Source organism: Acomys russatus, chromosome 12, assembly GCF_903995435.1.
Source record: "Acomys russatus chromosome 12, mAcoRus1.1, whole genome shotgun sequence".
Classification (NCBI taxonomy): domain Eukaryota; kingdom Metazoa; phylum Chordata; class Mammalia; order Rodentia; family Muridae; genus Acomys; species Acomys russatus.
This window is the reverse complement of record NC_067148.1, coordinates 18,989,760-19,009,633: the sequence shown is the minus strand read 5'-3', so window position 1 is coordinate 19,009,633 and position 19,874 is coordinate 18,989,760.

Genomic DNA, 19,874 nt, shown 5'->3' with positions numbered 1-19,874 from the left:
TTATTTCTATTGTTATTGTATTGAGGGGGAGAGAAATAAACTTTTAAAAAGAAAAATGCTTGAGTAGAAGATGCCTTCCCTCTTCTTTTTTCATCCTCTCTTTCTCTGCACCACTCCCCTTATCACCATCCCTTCTTTGTCCTAGGTATGTTATCTGGAAAGTAGAAAAAGAAGGGTGATGTTTTTAAAATGATAATGTTTTAGTGCCACAGGTGCAGACTCTACTTATGTTGCCCATGCCCACTACTTCAGAGATTCTTATGAGAAGCTTAGCCCACCTCCCAGTGAAATGAACTTGTAAACATGAACCACTTCCCGTTAGTGGACCGGGTAATTTTGAGGGCACAGGCATCGCAGGGACCTAGTGACAGATGGAAACGCCTCGGGCAGCAGTTGCCAGGCATATTCTTCTCTCTCCACACCTCCATCTGTCAGCACAAGTGTGTTACTATTTTGGGACTCAATTTATCCATTTGCAGAGCAAATTTTAAGCTTGTTCTTAAGGTTGAAATAAAATCAGCAACTCCCTGAGCTTCCTTTTTCACCGCTGTATTCCTTTTCTTCCCTACTAGAAAGGAAAACATGGGGATGGAAAAAGACCTATATACTTTAGGAGACACTGGGGACTTCTCAGTGTTTGGTATAAAAATATTAAAACCTGGCATTTCCATAAAGTAGAGGACAGCATGTTTCTGCACATATATACCCAATCAATCAAATGTATACAAGGACCGTGCCAATCTTAAACATAATATTGAATACTAATCCTTGGGTATGAGAGACCAAAATCAAAATAAAAATGTGTTTCTTCTGCACCTAAAATGTTACCATGAAGCTAAAATTTGAATTTAGAAAGAATATTTTAATTTTTAGTTTTTAACCAAACCCTTTTAACCTCACAATTAAATAGATAGGTCACTGACTAGATTAACCATAGTCTTAGTTAAGTAAAAGAACGGCAAATAAATGAATAAGATCCCACTTTATTTGTGCCCTAGTAGCTTGTTAAGAATGTGGTTCGCTCTCAGAATAAATAAGAAAGGGAACTCAAAGGATTTAATATTATATCTGTGTTGCTCAAGGCTACAGTAGTCAAAAAAGGTTGCTTTATTTTTGCCTAAAATATTCAAATTCTACTCCCTTTCTGAATTAACAAATACAATAACATCATGAATACAATAAGTAGGGCTGGAGAAGTAGTTTGAGGGGAAACAAATTTGCTGAGGAGGCACAAGCACAGAAGTTCAGATGTTTGACACCCATGCAAAATCCAGGCAGGCTTGCTTGTCCTCTTGGATTCCAGTGCCTGGAGGCAGAGCTGAGATTTCCCAGGGAAAGTTGACTAGCCAGACAGCTGAATCAGACAGTTCTGGGTTCAATGGGAAAGTCTGCCTCAACGAGTGAAAGGGAGAGCAATCAAGACAAGCATTGCCAAACTTTGGCCTCCACATGTCAACGCATGCATGCTTCTTCCTGCACACGTGAACCTGAGCGCTCTGAACATGCATATGTGCATGCAACACACACACACACACACACACACACACACACACACACACACACACACACACACACACACACACACACACACACACACCATTCATATAGACAGTAAAACTGGCAGGTTTAGACTTACAGATCAGTCCCTGCTCTTTTTCAAGAGGTCCTGACGTGGCAGTTGCTATGCTAGGGGCTTTCATCAATGGGGCCTTTTAGAAAGAAGTGATTCTCTAAAAGTACTCAGTGCTTTTGTGACTTATTTTTGGGTCTCTGTCACTAACAGTGCCCCCTACAGTCTACGATTACAGGTCTAAAAGCCCCTTGCCCTAAAATTCTTCCAGATCGCTCCATGATTCATAATCTTTACCTCCCATTTCTAAATCACATAAAGACCAGTTGTTAAATGGGGGCTGTTGCTATGACAACATTATGCTGGTTGGGCATGAAGACAAGTGTGTGAAGGGGGAGAGGAAGGAGGCAAGACAGGGTAGATAATGGTGCTGATCTGGCAAATACTTCCTGACAGTGGAGTCTCGAGTTGAATAGAAATGGTCAAGCTTGAGAAGCCTTTCTGTGCTAAGTCATTGGCAAGATGTTCTCCCGAACAGTTTATCGAGCCGAAACTGTGAAGGTTTGCAGAAGATGTGTGCATTTGACAAGCTCTTTCTCGAAGGGAGACACGAAAGTTTCATGACCACCACATTTATAACCTCCTGATTTGTGTTTTGGATTATTATTTGTGCTTCCCCTCTGTACATGTAGAGATCGGAATCTCCGAAACTTGTGAGTGAGTGCAGAGAGGAGACATAACTAAAGAACATGTCTGTCAGATATACTGGGCCAGAAGGCTGGAGATGATGCTCCAACATTATAGAGTGTTTCAGGTAACTTATCAGGCAGCAAACTGTCTCTGTCATTTTTATTTTCATTTTGGGAGCTGATAACCTGCGCCTCCAGTTTACTCAGGTAATTAAGTTTTATTCCTTCTTAAGTCTCTGATGGAGTTGAAGACCAGATAGTTTAGTTTTATGATTAAGCTTAGTCGTTAGGGGGTAAAGTTACTTTTAGCTCTAGATAGATGTTTTAAGTTGATAGAGATGAGATATGATAGATATTGATTTGCATTCAGAATTTTAGACACACCAAGATAGAAAAGATGTTTTCTTCAAGGTTGCCAAATACAAATAACCAAAACACTATGGATGTAACATTTTCTATAATTCCTGATTGTTTCATGGTTCTTCTTGTTGTAGGTAGTGTATTGTATTTGTGTTTAAAAATGTAATAAAACAGAAAAAAGAATATTGTGACAAATATGAGAAGGTTATATGTTACTTGCTTAACTGCAAAAGAGTAAGAAAATGAATCACCCCACGCCCCAATCCAAAGAATTCTAGAAAAAAACTCTGATCTGGTAATATCATAACTTTAAAGTTTCTGAACATAGGGAACACAAGACCATAATAAATGCATTTTCAAATCTTCTAAATGCACTATAGTCACAGGACTGAGTAGACCATACCTTGTCTCCTTTTCTGACCTGTGTAGGTAGAAATGAAATTTACATATTTTTCCAGCAAGCTATTTTAAGCATCTGTTTCAGCATCAGGCATTTTGAGGAACATGAGTTTCTAACCATAGATGAAAGAGAGATTCTGCTGCTGTGCAGCTTCCATCTAACAGGGAGATTCACACATGACCTTTCTCTGAACAGATGCTATTTGAATAATTTTTCAAATCAAGAGCATGCCCACCCACAACTTAGACAAACATTGTGCACAAAATACGTACTTAATAAAAAAAAAAAAACTCCCTGTCGAATGATATTTATTCAAAGAACTCTTGAGAAAGGTAATCAAATATGTGGCGTGCTTTATTTTTCTGCATGAAACATCCCCTTGAGAGCTTGCGCTGGCTCCCTTCTGAAGACTATGGTGTGACTCTGGTGTCTCCATGAAACTCTTACATTGAACCCTAATTTCCATTGTGGTGTTATTAGCAGGTAGGGCCTCTAGTAGAGGATTAGGAAATGAGAACAGTCTTCAAGAATAGGATTGATGTCCTTGAACAACAGGAGTCCCAGAGAATGACCCTACCCCATCTGCTATGTAAGGATGCAGAGAGAAGAATCCAGGTGTGGACCAGGAGGCAGGCTCACACCAGACGCTGGTGCCTCTCTGGGGCTTCCCTTTGAGAACTGTGAGAAACAAGCTTCTACATGTTGTTCTTTCAGCAGAATATGGACTAAGACACAAATGGAACCGCTAATCGGCAAATTTATCTTGTAGCTTTAACATTTGCCGCCTAGACTAGGAAGAAATCATTTCCACCATTTCTTTTCTCAACCAAACACATGTCCCGTGTGCATATGACTCATTTGGGTTGCCTCAGAAGTTTTGAATAGTGCACCCGAGCTTTAGTTTTGTGAAAGACGTTTCGGTTGACTGCAATCCGTGTTGCCACGACTCCATGAGATTGCAAATTTAAAGATTTATTCAAATAGGAAATGGGCAAGACTTCAATCTCAATATAGAGTTTTAGCACTGAACTTGACTTTAGGAGAAATTCATTGGTGCCACGCCTAACCTGAGGCTTACTTTCTACCCGGCAGCTAAACTTTTTAAGCTGCGGCATGGTCTTCACGCCTCACCGTCTATGCCAGAGGCTGTTTGGTGATTTCTTAACGTCCTCCTAATATGGCAACCAGAACATGATATGGTGCTACAAATGGGCTCTTCCACTGCTGATTTCTTTAACTGGGTCACACTAAAGCTTAGGTGAAAGTATACAAGCTATCCCCAATGAGTTCCTAAAACAATCTAGCTTGTTGGGGGACTTTGTGTACATACGTGAAGGCTTGCACAAGTTGGATCCTGGTGTTTGGCCCTCTGTCTTTGTTATATATACTTTCAGTATACCAGTGAAGCATAATTATAGAGTCCAGACAAATTTGGTTAGTTGCCACTTAATGGCTTTTATCCATAATCCTTCTGTTTTCAACGTTCTTTTATTTTTCTTGTCTGTTTCTTATAAATACTATTTCTGTATACCTATACTGGCTCTGAACTCGGTATCTCCCTGTCTCCTGAGTGCAGAAACAAAAGATGTGTGTCTTGAGACCAAAAATAGAAATACATTTTAAAAAGATACAGTATCTTTATGTAGCCTTGGCTGACCTTGTTAGGCATGAATTATCACATACTGCCACTTTAATAAACTATTTTGTTAAAGTGCCTATATATTTTACCATTTTATTTTATTTGTGGTTTTAAGTATTTATTCATGCATGACTTTATTAGAAACAAAAAACTGGAATGTAGTCCAGGCAGACCTTGAACTTGTGGTCCTCCTGCCTCCACCTCTCTGGAGCTAGAATTACAGGTGTGCAATGTCATCCCCAGATTTAAATGACTCATGATTTGGTTCTTTCAATTTTTTTTCTCCAGTGATAGTTGCATCACGTAACTATTGTGTTTTGACAGCTCATGGGGTATTATTTCACACTGATATAGTTCAGTTTCCATTTATCATACAACATATCATTTTTCATGTTTCCCATCTGTTCTTTGATTAGTCTTCTTTGTTCTTTTTTTTTTTTTTTCACTTTCAGCTTCTTTTTTATTAATCATATGGAATGTCTGAACAAGGAAGCCAGAATGGAAGTGGGGTTCCATGACACATGTCTTTCCTCTTCAGATCCTTAGTATTAGAGCTGGAGAGATGCCTCAGTACTTAAGGCCCTTCTGATCTTCCACAGGACTCAGTTTCCAGACACACATGGTGGCCCACAACTGCTTGTAGCTCCAGTCCTAGGGGATCTGATGTCCTCTTCTGGCCTCTGCAGGCAGACATGCGGTGCACATATGCAGGCAAAACAACTATACATATAAAAGCAAACATTGTAATCTTGATTGCAGCCAAGTAACTTCAGACATGTGTGATACACACACACACACACACACACACACACACACACACACACACACGAATGCCCATTCAAAGACAAGAACGTGAGGTTCCCCCCTATCCCGACCCCCATAGTCAGCTGTTCTTCCACCTCCAGAGGGAAACCTGTAACTACTGCCTCACTTTATCATTCCACTTTTCTCATGTTCATGTCTTTGTTTTTCCAAATAATTAAAATGTTTTGTTTCAGTAGTGTTAACTTATCAAACACTATAAAAGCAAGATGTGGTAGTTTATTGCACAGTAAGTAATGAAACATATTTCTTTGTATGTAGCCTAAATTTCTACTTCTAATATGTCTACATTATTATTATTTTGGTTGTAGCAACTTTGAGGGCAGTTATTTACTTTTGCACAGTGCTGACCATGACCAGCATCTCCCTCTATCATTACTTTCTGACCCATTTCAACTGAAGGCAGAGCTAAGTTCATGGTGCTATTGAATTTCATCTTATTAACACTGTACCAAAGATTTCAAGGATTGGATCTTGTTAAAAAAAATCATTGATCTACTATGTTCTGAGAATGAGCTTGTTACATATATAAATGTTATTAATCCATACTTCAAAGTAAAGTACAGTTAGCCACACAAACATTTATTTAGTTCAATCAGCAAGAAGTGAAATTTAGTTACTACCAAAGAGCTAAGAAATCATACTTAGCGTGAAGATACACCAGCACTCACAGTTCTAACAGGTTCTATTTCTGCCCACTATAAGGTTAAATATCTGCTTGAAAATGCTAAGGGCTGACAGAAGAAGAAAGAGGTAGGCAAGAAGTGAAAATTCTTAAAGCAATTTAATAACATAGAATAAAATAACTCATAATGATTAAAATATATCAGATTGATTTGGGTTTATTCCTCTTTCAGTAATTTATTTTATTTGGAGAAAAAATTCTTTTGAGTATAATGTGATAATGATGGATGTGATTAGTATTGAAAAGTTCATGAATTAACCAATATTTGTTTCATTGCCAACACCTACTAATCTCTATAAGCACTCATGAGTACCACTGTAAGTACTGAAAATTTGGAAAGTAAAAGAACGGAGATCAGTACAAATCAGGCCTATGTGTCCTCCAGGGCACATCCATTCTAGGTGACAAAAGGGAAGAATGTAATTGTCTCGAGTTTCAACACTTCTAAAGCTAGAGGTCTAGAGAAACACACCCAAGTGAACTTCACTTTTTCTAACCTTTCTAAATATAGAACTCCAATCTCTGTGGCTTTCAGATAGAAACAGCTTTAAGAGGCACACAGAGAGAGCCCAACACTGCACTGTTCATGTGGCTACTGCACCATTCTCAGAGCACAATGACAAAACCAAGAAATCAGAAAGACACTGTTCTTTATTACTTAGCAGATGCAATGAGAAAAGCAATGTCTGTTTTTTAAATGGGAAAGTGTATCTCAGAGTACACAGAACTGAGACTCAGATTCTGTTCTGTAAGCAAAACTCTGTTCTAACCACAGTATTAATTTTTTTTGGCCTGGCAACATACTTTATTTTTTTACCATTTTTTTATATTTTATTAATTTATAATACATCTCAATTGTTATCCCATCCCTTGTATCCTCTCATTCCTCCCTCCCTCCCATTTTCCCCTTACTCCCCTCCCCTATGACTGTGAATGAAGGGGCCCTCTTCTCCCTGTATATGCTCATAGGGTATCAAATCTCTTCTTGGTAGCCTGCTATCCTGAGTGCCACCAGGCCTCCCTATCCAGGGGACATGGTCAAATATGGGGCACCAGAGTTCTTGTGAAAGTCAGTCCCCACTCTCCACTCAACTGTGGAGAATGTCCTGTCCATTGGCTAGATCTGGGTAGGGGTTCAAAGTTTACTGCACGTATTGTTCTTAGCTGGTGCCATAGTTTGAGCTGGATTCATTTTTTAAATATTCTAATCTAGTCTCATTATGAAGGCTATGTCTCCTTATGCGCTTATAGAGTGGTTAGCTCAGCCTACAGACTTCCCTTCCTTTCTCATAAGCATTTCAAGATTTTACTTGCTTAAGGGAACATTGCAAAATCAGAATATTTAAATATCAGTCCTCACTATGATAAAAACCATTATGTAAGTTTGAAAAAACCTACAGAATATTACCATTACATAGCAGTACTTTATATTAATTGGCAGTTATCTGATAGCACCAATGACATAGGGTTATACCTTATCTATAAAAGTCTTCTTCTGGGAAGACATGTTACAAATGTCATAAAATATTATACTTCCTGCACAAAATAAACTCACTGTAGTGTAATTTCCATTGCCACAGACTCTTGTTAAATAGTTATTGGTGGCTGGCCTCATTCCAACAATGGCTTCATAGTTCTGATTCCCTGACGTTCCCTAAGAGCTGTCAGGCCTCACAATTAAGTAACAGAATCGAGTTAAGTGACACTACATACCTTCGGAACAACCTAAATCTAGCCAGACTGGGAGCCTTGGCCTCCCTCATCTTGGATCACTTGTTGATAGCACACTCACCTCGGGAAATCCTCCGCCCTGCTTTCAGACTTAGGTCCCTTAAAGAAACTGTGCATCTAGCTAAGTTCTCCAGATCATCTACAGGTGCTGCCAGCCATGTGAGCTCTTCATACAAATGCAGCCTTGTCTGGCTCTCACATGATGACAGCTCCATCAGGATCTGATTGAAATGTCATGAAACAGAGACCCCCAAACTGTCCTGCTGAGCCCAGCAAAGGACAAAACCATGGCAGAAACTAGCCAACTTTCATTTTGGTTATTAAGGTTTATGATGGCTTATTATGCAACAATGAACAACTAGAATAGCTAGTAAGACATACTGTGTGTGTGTGTGTGTGTGTGTGTGTGTGTGTGTGTACATGTGTGTACTCCCCCTTCTAGAAGTAGTTAAGAAACCCACATATTTTGCACAGGTTCAGTTACATTAGGAGCCTGGCTTTCACAGCAGCACCATGGAGTAGGTTACTATTCTTATCTTCCTTTAAATAGATGTGGGAAATAGACATAGATAAACAATATTGCCTGATGAAAACCTTGAAAAAACCCTGATTAATTGCTAGGCTTACATAAGAATTCATCCAACCTCTATCTAGAACCAGGGTCACAATTTTGAGGGAAAAAGATTGGAAAAGTAATCTAGTCTCAGTTATAACCCTGACTTAATTAGTTTTGTGTCTTACCCCAATCTTTACCACACCTATCCCATATTTCTAGAGCATAAAGCCTAGTGATATGAAATCTTTGTGTTGTATATTTTCACACACAAAATAACACCAACTGTGACTGATGAACAAAGTAACCAAGTGGATAGGATCATTCCCTTGGGGAAAAAAATTGTCTGTTTTCTATTGGTGGTGGACTTAGTCAGGACATGGCAGGCACATACAGAATACCACCACAGCAGAAATAAGGGCTATGATTCACACTCCTAACCACCGACATTCCTCTAGTGACCTCTACTGATTCAGTTGTTTACTCTAACAAGAATACCCCTGAGTTCCTGTCTCTGAGTAGGCCAAATCTTTTAGAAGAGAGACCATGCTGGAGAGGGCAATTTTTATCTTTATCAGAAACAATAGCATCTTCTAGTCCATAATACTCTTTTCATAGACATAAATTTCAATCCAGCACTGATATATAAGGACTCTGAACATCTAATTCATCAAGAATCACATTTTACAGGAAAGGCAATATGGCTGAGAGCCCATGACCTCCAATCTTGCTATGATGCCACAAGTTCTGGTCATCAGAACAAAACATCCTGATATCTTGACTGCATGGATCTTGATAGAGAATTGATGGACCACTTAGGTATTATGCCTTGTCAATTCACAATATGATTTTTTTCTGTAATAAGTTTACTCACTCAAATAACATTGATCTAATAGTGTTGCGTCCTCAGTCCAGAGATGTCATGGTCAGAGAATTGAGAGATAGAGAGGCGAGTGACTCCAAGTACTAACTGCCAATTTATTTCCTCTCATCTCTAAGAATACTCTGCATCATATGGTCGGGTGCTATTGGAGTTGGGGCTTGCAGGATTTTAATCCTGTTAGCTGGCAAGATGCCAGGGTTTCTTAAAGATTCTAGGTTAGCACTGCTGGGAAAGGGGGCTTTTCTCCTGATTCAGGTGTGATTTTTCTCAGCTAGTATGTGAAAAAAAATGAGTACACATTCCAAAGAAATTTTAGTGTGGGTCACACAGGCAGGTACATCGCAAGTGAGTTCTCTCTCCAATGAGTTCCACAGATACCTTGGAAGCAACTTCATAGAAATGCTACCTGTGTGCAATGCCCATCACTCAAGATTAGGTAGCACATGTGAGGAGGCTTGGCTATGGTGAGAGAGTTCCCATTATAGATGCAACTGTATCCCAAAGCTTGTCATATAGGCTTGATTATTGACTATACAGCATGTCCCCTCCCATAGATGCAGAATACTAGAGCTCACCATGACACTGCCATGGAAATAACCACTCCTACCATCACACACAACAACGTCTTTTTGACAGAATTTTTTATTTCCGGTGACAGAAAATTTGAAGTTTACAGGCTAGTTAATCTTAATGTCTGAGGTCAAACACACCCATCAGGGAACAACAGTGAGCCTTCTGACCCTCCGTATCTGTATCAGTGTGCTCAATGAAAGTAACTGGAGGCCAGGCATGGTGGTATACATGCCTTTAGTCCCAGCACTCAGGAGACAGAGGCAGGCGGATCATTGTGAGTTTGAGGCCAGACTGGTCTACAAAGAGAGTCCAGGACAGCTAAGGCTACACAGAGAAATCCTGTCTTGAACCGCACCCCTCCAAAAAAAAAAGAAAGAAAGAAAGAAAGTTAGGTTGGGATTTGGTCGCATCTATGATGAGCTTTCTGCATGTAACTCTGCACTGTGCCAATGTACTTAAACTTCAGAGCTCATAATAACTTTTACTCAGCACACACAGCACACAGTCTTCCTCCAAGCTATGTGATACAACTAACATGAGTTATAAAAACATCAGGAGTTGCCGTCTCTCCTGTTAATACCTGGATTCCTCTCACCATACATTTTGCTTGTACAATTGTTATAAATCTCACAATATATTTTTACCTGCTTTCAAAATTAAGTTAATTTATAGAGCTCAAATAATATCATTTTATTATACTTCTTTTATGTAGAGAATATTTTTACTGTTCTGGTTAATATTTGTAAATTTGGGGGCACAAACCTAGACAACACTGGGAAGAGGGAACTTCAGTCAAGGAACTGTCTTCGTCAGATTGGCCTGCGGTTATATCTATCTGTGAGGTTATTTTCTTGTTTGGTAATTGATGCAGGCTGGTCCAGCTCACTGTGGGCGGTGCCATCCCTAGGCAGGTAGTCTTGGGTTGTATTGGAAGGTAGCTAGGGATGCCATGAAGAGCCATCTGGTAAGCAGTGTGCCTCTGTGGTCTCTGCTTCAGTTTCTGACTTAAGTTCCTGACATGGCGTCCCATGATGACAGACTGTGATGTGGAGACATAGACAAATCCTTTCCTCTCCAAGTTGATTTTTGTCTGTGGTCTATCACAGGAAGAAAGCACAAACTAGGACAACTACCTAGAAATACCATTTCTAACAGGGTTCTTTTGGGGGGGGGTCAGGGTTTTTTTCACTTTTTTTATTATTAATTTATTCTTGTTACATCTCAATGTTTATCCCATCCCTTGTATCCTCCCATTCTTCCCTCCCTCCCATTTTCCCATTATTCCTCTCCCCTATGACTATTCCTGAGGGGGATTACCTCTAACAGGGTTCTTAAACAGGTTTTAGATTACAGGTTTACTAATGGTGAATCTTAACTTTTGTTTTACCTTATAAATCATTTATCTTACCTTAATTTTTCCTTTCCCCCATTCTATACTCTCTGGCCCTCCCTCCCTCTGGCCCTTCCTCCTTCCACACCTCTCTTTTCCTCTCTCTTTCTTCAGGCCATAACAGGCCTAAGCAGAGTTGATTCATTTTGATTTATTATTTGTTTTATTCAACAGAGTTGTGTTTTAAAACACCTAAAGTAAAACTGCTGTAGAATTTCAACGCCCTCATTCAGAAATAATTTGAGAGTTTCAGTTTCATCTCCTCTTTAATTTTTCTTCTACAGTGAACACACATACATCCTGCCATTTGAAGAATTGCTCTGAGCACTGAAACCAGTTGTGTGGCTTCATGCCTTCTGCTGTGGTTGTTGGGTCTGGCGTGACTAGTGAGCTTACTAGACAGAAGCTAAGTGCACACATGGAATTTAGTTTTTCCAGAGGCCTGTATAGAATGTGAGATCCCTTCTTTAGGGTTGTCACAGTCAATTCCTTCTCATATTCTGATCTGGAAATAGCGTGACTGACTATAGTTTTGTGTGTCTCGCTAGGAACTGCCTCTGTCATGAAGAGTCTTGATCAGCTCCTTCGTTGAATGGATGAAGAAGCACAGTGGTCCAACCACATTTTCACGATCTTAGAGAACACTGAATTCTGTCCACCTCCACCATTCTGCACTGTGCCCTAACTTTCAGTAACAAGGCTCATTAGTTTCTACCTGTTTCATTTGAGAGTAACTTCCAGTTCTTCTCTCAGAGTCTGCACACAGTTCTTGTCCTAGAGACTATTTTCCTGGAAACATATTCTAAAAATCAGGGCCTGATGAAGTTGATGCTGTCGCGCATGGTCAGGATGTACACTTCAAGTGCTGGGCTATTTTTCATAATAAGCAGATGGATATGTGACTCCGTTTCTACCATCCATGATCAGGCGGGCCCTTCCCCATATGTCAGAGATGAGTGGAAAAGAAAACAACCTTCACTTGTGCCAACCAGGAATACAGAGGGCATTAATAACCGGGAATATTGTATCACACCGCACTTGTTTGCCAGCAAAGGAGCGTGGAAAAATAATCTCAAATTGTTGGTGAAGAAAATGCAAATGCAGATTGTTAACACCTACTGAGACTTTCTAACATAGAAACAGCAGAAAATAAGCTGCTATTTTAGATCTTAATCCATATGTTGGGCAAACTAGGGAAAGATTGTGAAGTAGTAAAGTTTAATGTGTAAGAAAGATAAAAGTCAGAACTTTGGAAGAGGCCAAATTCAGTAAGCCTTTGCTGGATGTTCACATCCTTTCCTTTGACTGACATGGTGGCTTTAGCTGCTCCTGTTGGTGTACTCGTGAAGTTATGTCTTCTTAACTGGTCTCATATAAAGAACATCTCCTCTGAGGTAATGAGCTGCTGGCCACCAGGCATGGCCCATTGCTCTGTGGTGTAGATTGCTTAAAGTGGGATGTGCATATTTGTGCCTCTGGCTTGCTTCCACATCATCCACTATCTCGTTGGTTTATCATCCTTGGGCCTTTGCTCATGACTCTCCCCTCCTGTGCCAGTTTTCCCAACTCTGACTGCAAATGTTGCAGCTTTCTGTCCATAAATGTTTGATAAAGGAATTGGCAAAGATGAAAACCAAACAAGAAGTTAGGTGGCAAGAGAACATCCCACTGAAGGATTTATGCTAGGTCATAGGTTTTCACACCACTATAGAAACAAGGGATGATGGGACCACAAGAATCACTAAAAACACCCAGTGTGTAACTTCACTTCTTTTTTAAAAACATTAAATACAATAGGCCTGTCAAGAGGACAACACATTGTTAAGTATTACACAATGACATTAAACGCTGGAAATGATACTGTTGCTTAGAAGATGAGCAGAACTCAAGCCCATTTGTCGAAAACAAAACAAAACAAAAACAGTCCAGGTATTAGTAACTCTGTCCTGGACTTAGAAAAAAGTGTCTATTAGTACTTAAAATGCTTCAATAATCTGTCCTCATACAAAGCCTATGGATTCAATTTTTATTTCTAGCATAAACTCTGTGGTTGCCTGTAAATGTGTGACATGTGGTTGGAAGATACAATGTAATTATGCTAAATTTAAAAATAATTTGGGCATGATAAGCGAATTTGAATTTCATGTTTTATGAAGAGATCCAATCTTTTCCTTTAAATATTGTGTGTTTTGCTCGTAAGACTGAGCTTGGGCTAATTCAAGTTTTACTTTGAACCAAATTAAGTTGATAAACGTGAATCAAAAACACTTTTGAAAGTAACCATGACATGGTGCTAAGGGTTGTAAGTAGAATTATGCCTGTATTGTACACTTCAAGATCATCAAACTAGCTTTCTTCATGTTTCATTTTATTTTAAAGATTGTAATTCCATAGAAATGTCCACCTATCTCTCTGTCTTTCTGTCTGTCTATCTACCTGCCTATGTATCTATTTACCTATTTATCTAGTGTATTCCACTATTAGTAATTCCCTTTAAGTTTCTATTATAGCATACAGAGTGTGGTCCTTTTCACTAGTGAATATATTAATGTGCTGTATGGAGTTCAGTTTTTAATGTGAAGATGTGTCAGGGCCTGACTCTTACACTATGTAAGATGTTTGACATCTTTTATCTCAGGTACAGTATGCCTTTACCATGCCTTTTCCTTTTCCAGAGTATTATGTTTGGGAATTAGTAAAGAAGTTCACTTCTGTACACACACACACACACACACACACACACACACACACACACACACACACACTTCCAGTCTTTGTATGAGAAATTGATACAGTTAGGTTTCTGATATTAATCTTGCTCCTTTTTCCTCCCTGTTCACAACACTGATGCTATAATACAGTTCATCCACAGCACACCACTAAATACTGAGGAGATCACGAAGCTGCAATTGTTGGTTGAATCATACGCACCACACTGTTCACAGCATTGGATATGGTCTTCTATTGTGGGTGTAACGTAATATGTGGAAACAAGACCCTAACGTGATTATGCCACACAATGACGCCTTTTGGAGGTGGCTGTTAGTGACCTTATAAGAGATAAGGAGAGGATCTTGGTTACTTTTCGCCCAGGAGGACACACAGTCAGTTATGTAAGAGGAATGAACCTCATCAGACACTGAATCTTCCCAGCTTCCAAAAATGTGAGAACTAGTCCCTGTTTTATTAACTATCCAGTGTGTGGTGTTTGTGACAGAAGCTGAAATAAACCAATATAATTATTATGTATAAAATAAGTCTCCTTCATGCCAATATGAGTAGTTATATGACTCTTACACTGATGGGCAGTTTTCTTTCTAGGTATATTTATAGCGTGTGTGTGTGTGTGTGTGTGTGTGTGTGTGTGTGTGTGTGTGTGTCCACATGTGCATATGTGGAGAATGACAAACCAACTGGTAGGAGTCTTCTCCTTCTACTATATCCCAGGATTCAAACTTAGGGTGTCAGATTTGGTGGTAAGCCCCTTTACCTATTGAGCACTGAGCTAGCCTGAGATATAATTTTTATAAGTGTCTCTATACATCAGTTCACTCTATATTTTATATTCTGTACTAATTGAATTAAGGAAGTAAGGATGCTTGAATTACAGATTCCATGAAACCATTGTTGATCAACCTCACTGGAGGAGACAATGGTACTAAAGTATCTCTCTTCTTTGCAACAGAATATATCAGAGTTAGATGATACTTGCAGCATCTAAGCTAGGTCATTACAAAGGATGACAGCTATGCAGACTGACTTCTTCAAAGGACGCAATTGTCAGTGCCATCACAATGAGGAGCAGAGCACAAGCACCCAGGAATCACCCTAGAGATGTGTAGATAATCCACTTTAGGAATATATTCTATCCATCCCACATGCAAGTTATCTGTGGACTACAGATCCAACCAGCAATCACAACTTCATGATCTCCTGAGTCACATGTTATTACTGAATTCCTTGTCTGTGGAAACTGCTTATTGTTTGTGCATGGTTTGCTTTTATGATGGCTAATCATAGGTTGACCGTGGCTCAGTGTGTGCCTCTGAGGACATTCTCAGGAGATATTGGTGGTAAGGCCGATTCTGAACTTGAATGGCTCACATGGGCTGTGAACCTGGACATAATAAAAGCAGGAAAATGATAGATCTGGGACTAGACCTGCTATTTTGTCATTTTTCTGTTCTTACCTACAAGGTTAGCTAGTTTTATGTCAACTTGACACAAACTAGAGTCATTTGAGAAGAGGGGACCTTATCTGAAAAAAATGCTGCCACTAGATCTGCCTATGGGCAAACCTGTGGTGCATCTTTATGATTGATGAGAGCTGTGGAAAGGCCTAGCTCAATGTGGATGGTGCCACCCAGAGGTTCTGGTCTTGGGTGCTCTAAGAAATCAGGCCAAGCAAACCATTAGGAGCAAGCCAGTAAGCAGCACCCATCCGTGGCCTCTGCATCAGCTCCTGCCTCCAGGTTACTGCCCTGTCTTCCTTCATGATTAGGACATTTAAGCTGAAACAAACCCCCCTCCTCTCCAAGTTGCTTTGTTCATGGTGTTTTGTCATAGCCATAGAAACCCCTAGCTAAGGTGCTCACATACTCTCGCTGTCATGATTCTCTGATCAAGAACATTAGAGCAAGCAGCCTTGGAATGAAACCTCAAAAACGGTAATCCAAACGCAAGCTCTCCTCCCAAAATGCTCTCCTGGGCATTTTGTCGTGTTATGAACCAGTACAGTTCCCAAGCAATTCACTAGACAGCACATTAATTTGCTGTAGTTGTGACAGAACTACACAACAACGACTTAAAATAAGTTACTCATTTGGTGTCATGGTTGCAAAGGTTTCCATCTACAGTCCTGGTCTCGCTTGGTTCTGGACCCGTGGTAAACAAAATATGCTAGTGGAAACACATGGCTGAGGTAGATAGGAAGGAGAGAGAGGAAGAGACCAAAAAAACCCCAGAAACTTAAAAGGTGTACCCCTAGTTACCTACTTCTTCCAGCTATGTAGACCCCATCAACAGTTTATGTTACTTCCCAAAGTCCAAGCACTTAATACATGAAATGAGAATGGGATGCCAGATTCAAACCGTAATGGATCATAATATAATTGTGTTAAATATTCCTCAAATTGGAAATACCAAAGCATCTGAAGGTTTGGAATTGGACAGTATCCTGTGTGTGGCAAAGATGATTATATGGGGGGTGTTGGTCCGCAAGGAACATGACATAAAGTGTTCTTCACTGGCCATGTGACTCTGCAGGGATATAACCAACAGATTGAACACTGTGAGGTAATGATGACTGTTATTCAAAGTACACGCAAGCAATGTGAAATCCAATAGGTTAATATTATAAAGATATAGTTATATTATTACTAATGGCCAGGCCCTGAGTATGTGTGTGTGCTTGCGTATGTGTGTGGAGGTATGAGGACCTAAGTCTACACACCCTCAGAGGTCGAAAGAGGGTGCCAGATCCCGTAGAGCTGGAGTTAGTTACAAGTGGTTATGAGCCATCTGATGTGGATCCTAGGAATCAGACTTTGGTCCTCTGCAAAGGTTTATATGCATTCTTAACCTTTTGTGCCATCTCTCCAGCCCCAGTGCCTTAAAACGTATGACGATAAAACAAAAGTAACCAGTAAATTGCGAAGCCATCGCCTCTGGAACCCAATTCTACCCCACAGCGCTGTACGTGGTTGAATCATCTACAATGTGAGCTCTCTTGGAAGTGAAATAAGCGAGAGCCTCAGAACAGTTCCTCTCCTGTTTAGGAAAAGCCACAGGTTCCACCATTGTCATATGGTCTCTACAGATTAAGAACCCAGGAGCACATGATGGGGCCATTCTCCTAAAATGTGCGTTGATTCTAGAGCACACTGTCTTAATTTCAATTCCGTATAGTTTGCAGGACTTCTAAAAAGCAGTCAAGATATACACAATATCCAAACAATGGCTCCATCACTCCCCATTTCAGCTAAACTCAGTGGTCAGTAGACCCCTGGGATCTGCCTATGTCATCATCCCCTCCCCCCCCATGGCTGGGTAGCATGAGTGTGCCCTGGAGCTTGGCTTTTCACACAAGTACTGGGAATCCAATCTTAAGTCTTCACACTGGTGAAGCAAGCATTTTCCCCTCTGAGCCATCTCTCTCACACCCAGTTACTGTAAACAATTTGATTAATTTGGATAGTTTAAATTTATTTGATGTATGCCATTTATGATGACTCAAAATTTAATAAATGTATTTCTTGCCCATACTCAGTAGCCATGGTTTAATGTAGCCCTTTAGATCTGGTTTTTATATTTTATTTCAAACTATTATCAACTTTTGCTTTAAACTCAGTGAGCTATTTTATATAACCCCTGAGGACTATATTAAGCATTTACCATTTAAATTTTAAGTTTAAAATTTGATAGCGAACACTCCTTATAGAACCTTATACCAGGCTGTTTGAAGTCTAGAATTTGTTCACAGACTATAATTCATGTGTGTTTGATTTAATGGGTTTTCAAGAAGAAATTTGAAGTAAATTAACTTTAATAAAAATTGAGTTTGTCTTAAATTAGAAAGTAGATGACTTATAAATGAACCATTAGTTTTGGTTGTGAAACTGTAATTTTGTAGACCTTAGCGTGAACAGGGCTATTCTATTTGTCAGGGAAAAAACGGAAAAATTATACCAATGTCACTGCAAGGGGATTCAGATTTTATATTTCTGTCAGCTGCCACGTTTCCATAGAAACAGTGACTGAGAAAAATCAGTGTTAAATTTACACCATCACATCAACCTTTATGCAATATACTGGATAAAGACATATAATAAGAATGTATACATGAAAGCAATATTAATTTATTACTGCTAACAATCACACTGAAACTCAAATTTTAGACATAAGTGTAATTTGAGAATGCCAAGTAAATCTTTATAACAAAATAAGGTCATCTTTGTTTTATTATTCATTTTTATTCCAGTGAATTAATAAAAATACACATGGTATCCACAAAATTCTATACAATAAATAGTTTTCAATTTAACTGAATTTAAGTAATACTGAATTTTGCATTACTTAGTCAAAAGTCTAAATTTTAAGAATATGTTAATATTACATTGCTTATTAATAATGATCCTATAATTAAAATATTTATTATTAAAATATTACCTGCTTAGATTTGGCTTCCATTTACTTGACATTTTAAGCCTGTATATATGTAAAAGAATGTGGTAGCTACTCTTCATGTAAGCATGGGAGATTTTTCTTCTTAAACATGGCACTAATGAAAACTTGGTTCCGTTTCACTGTATATTTTTCAATGCTTGATTTTGATAAGAAATAACTTCATATTTTCTATGTCTTCTTACGATAGAATGCTACCTTCCTCCAGAGAATCATGGCGGTAACTGAGCCTTAGAATGTGGAAGAGTTATGAAAATAACTATCAGAAAGCATGTGAAAGAGATTCTGGGAAGCTTTCCTATTCTAGATGTTCTCTGTCTCCTAACTTACAGGGTCAGAGAACTACAGGAGTGAGGGTGTTCACAGCTGCTGTGGCACAATATCACCATTTCCTTACTCTCTACTGGCTCTCACTGATTTGTATCTTTTGGTATGCTGACTATACTCATCATTTGTATCTATATGTTTATAGCATTAGGTTTGTATCTATGTATGTTTTCTATACTCTGTGTACTGTTTAAGGCAGAATTTTTATTTCAAATTCAAGTGTCCTACTGTATAGAAGTATGGATCATGTTCTGTGTTGATCTTACATTCTGCAATCTTGCCAACTCATTTATTATAGGATCCTAAATTCTTTGGTTTTTTCAATACAATTATATTCTCAGCAAAGAATAACAGTTTGTTTCTTCATTTGTGGTCTGTATTAGTTACTTTTTATTGCCTTAGCCCTTTGTACAAGGCATCCGGTATGTTGTTAGATGCAACATTGAGAGAAGATATCCCAAGCTTTCTCTGGATGTTAAAAAGAAAGCCCTACAAACCATGCCTGTGCTCAGGGGAACAATATTATCACCCAGGTCTGAGTCCATCTTCTTTCTCTATATACCTTTCTCTTCTCTGTTTGGGTCCTTTTATTACTATATTTTCAGTTTTACTGTTTTTTTTTTTTAACTTGTTGATACACAGAATACAGAGCAAACTTTTCAAATAATTATTCATCTCTTTGGCCGTGTTTTAAATTTTCTACTGATATTTGTCTCTCCTGAAGTAGAGGTGTCTGTCATATAACTGTAATTCAAAGTGGCTTTCAGGTATCTTCACATGAATCTACAAGGATTCAGACTCCATAAGAGTGCAAACTTCTTCTGCTCATCCGTCACAACCAAGACATGGGATGTCATAACTCCTTAGTGCTGCCTAGTGTTGGAAGTCATCTTAGTCAGTGTTCTATTGCTGGGAAGAGACGCCATGATCAAGGCAGCTTATAAAAGGAAGCAATTAACTGGGGGCTTGCTTATGGTTTTAGGTTAGTCTGTGATCATCATGGCAGAAAACATGGGAACAAGAAGGCATGGCACTGGAGCAATAACCAGAGGCTTATACTCTGATCCAGA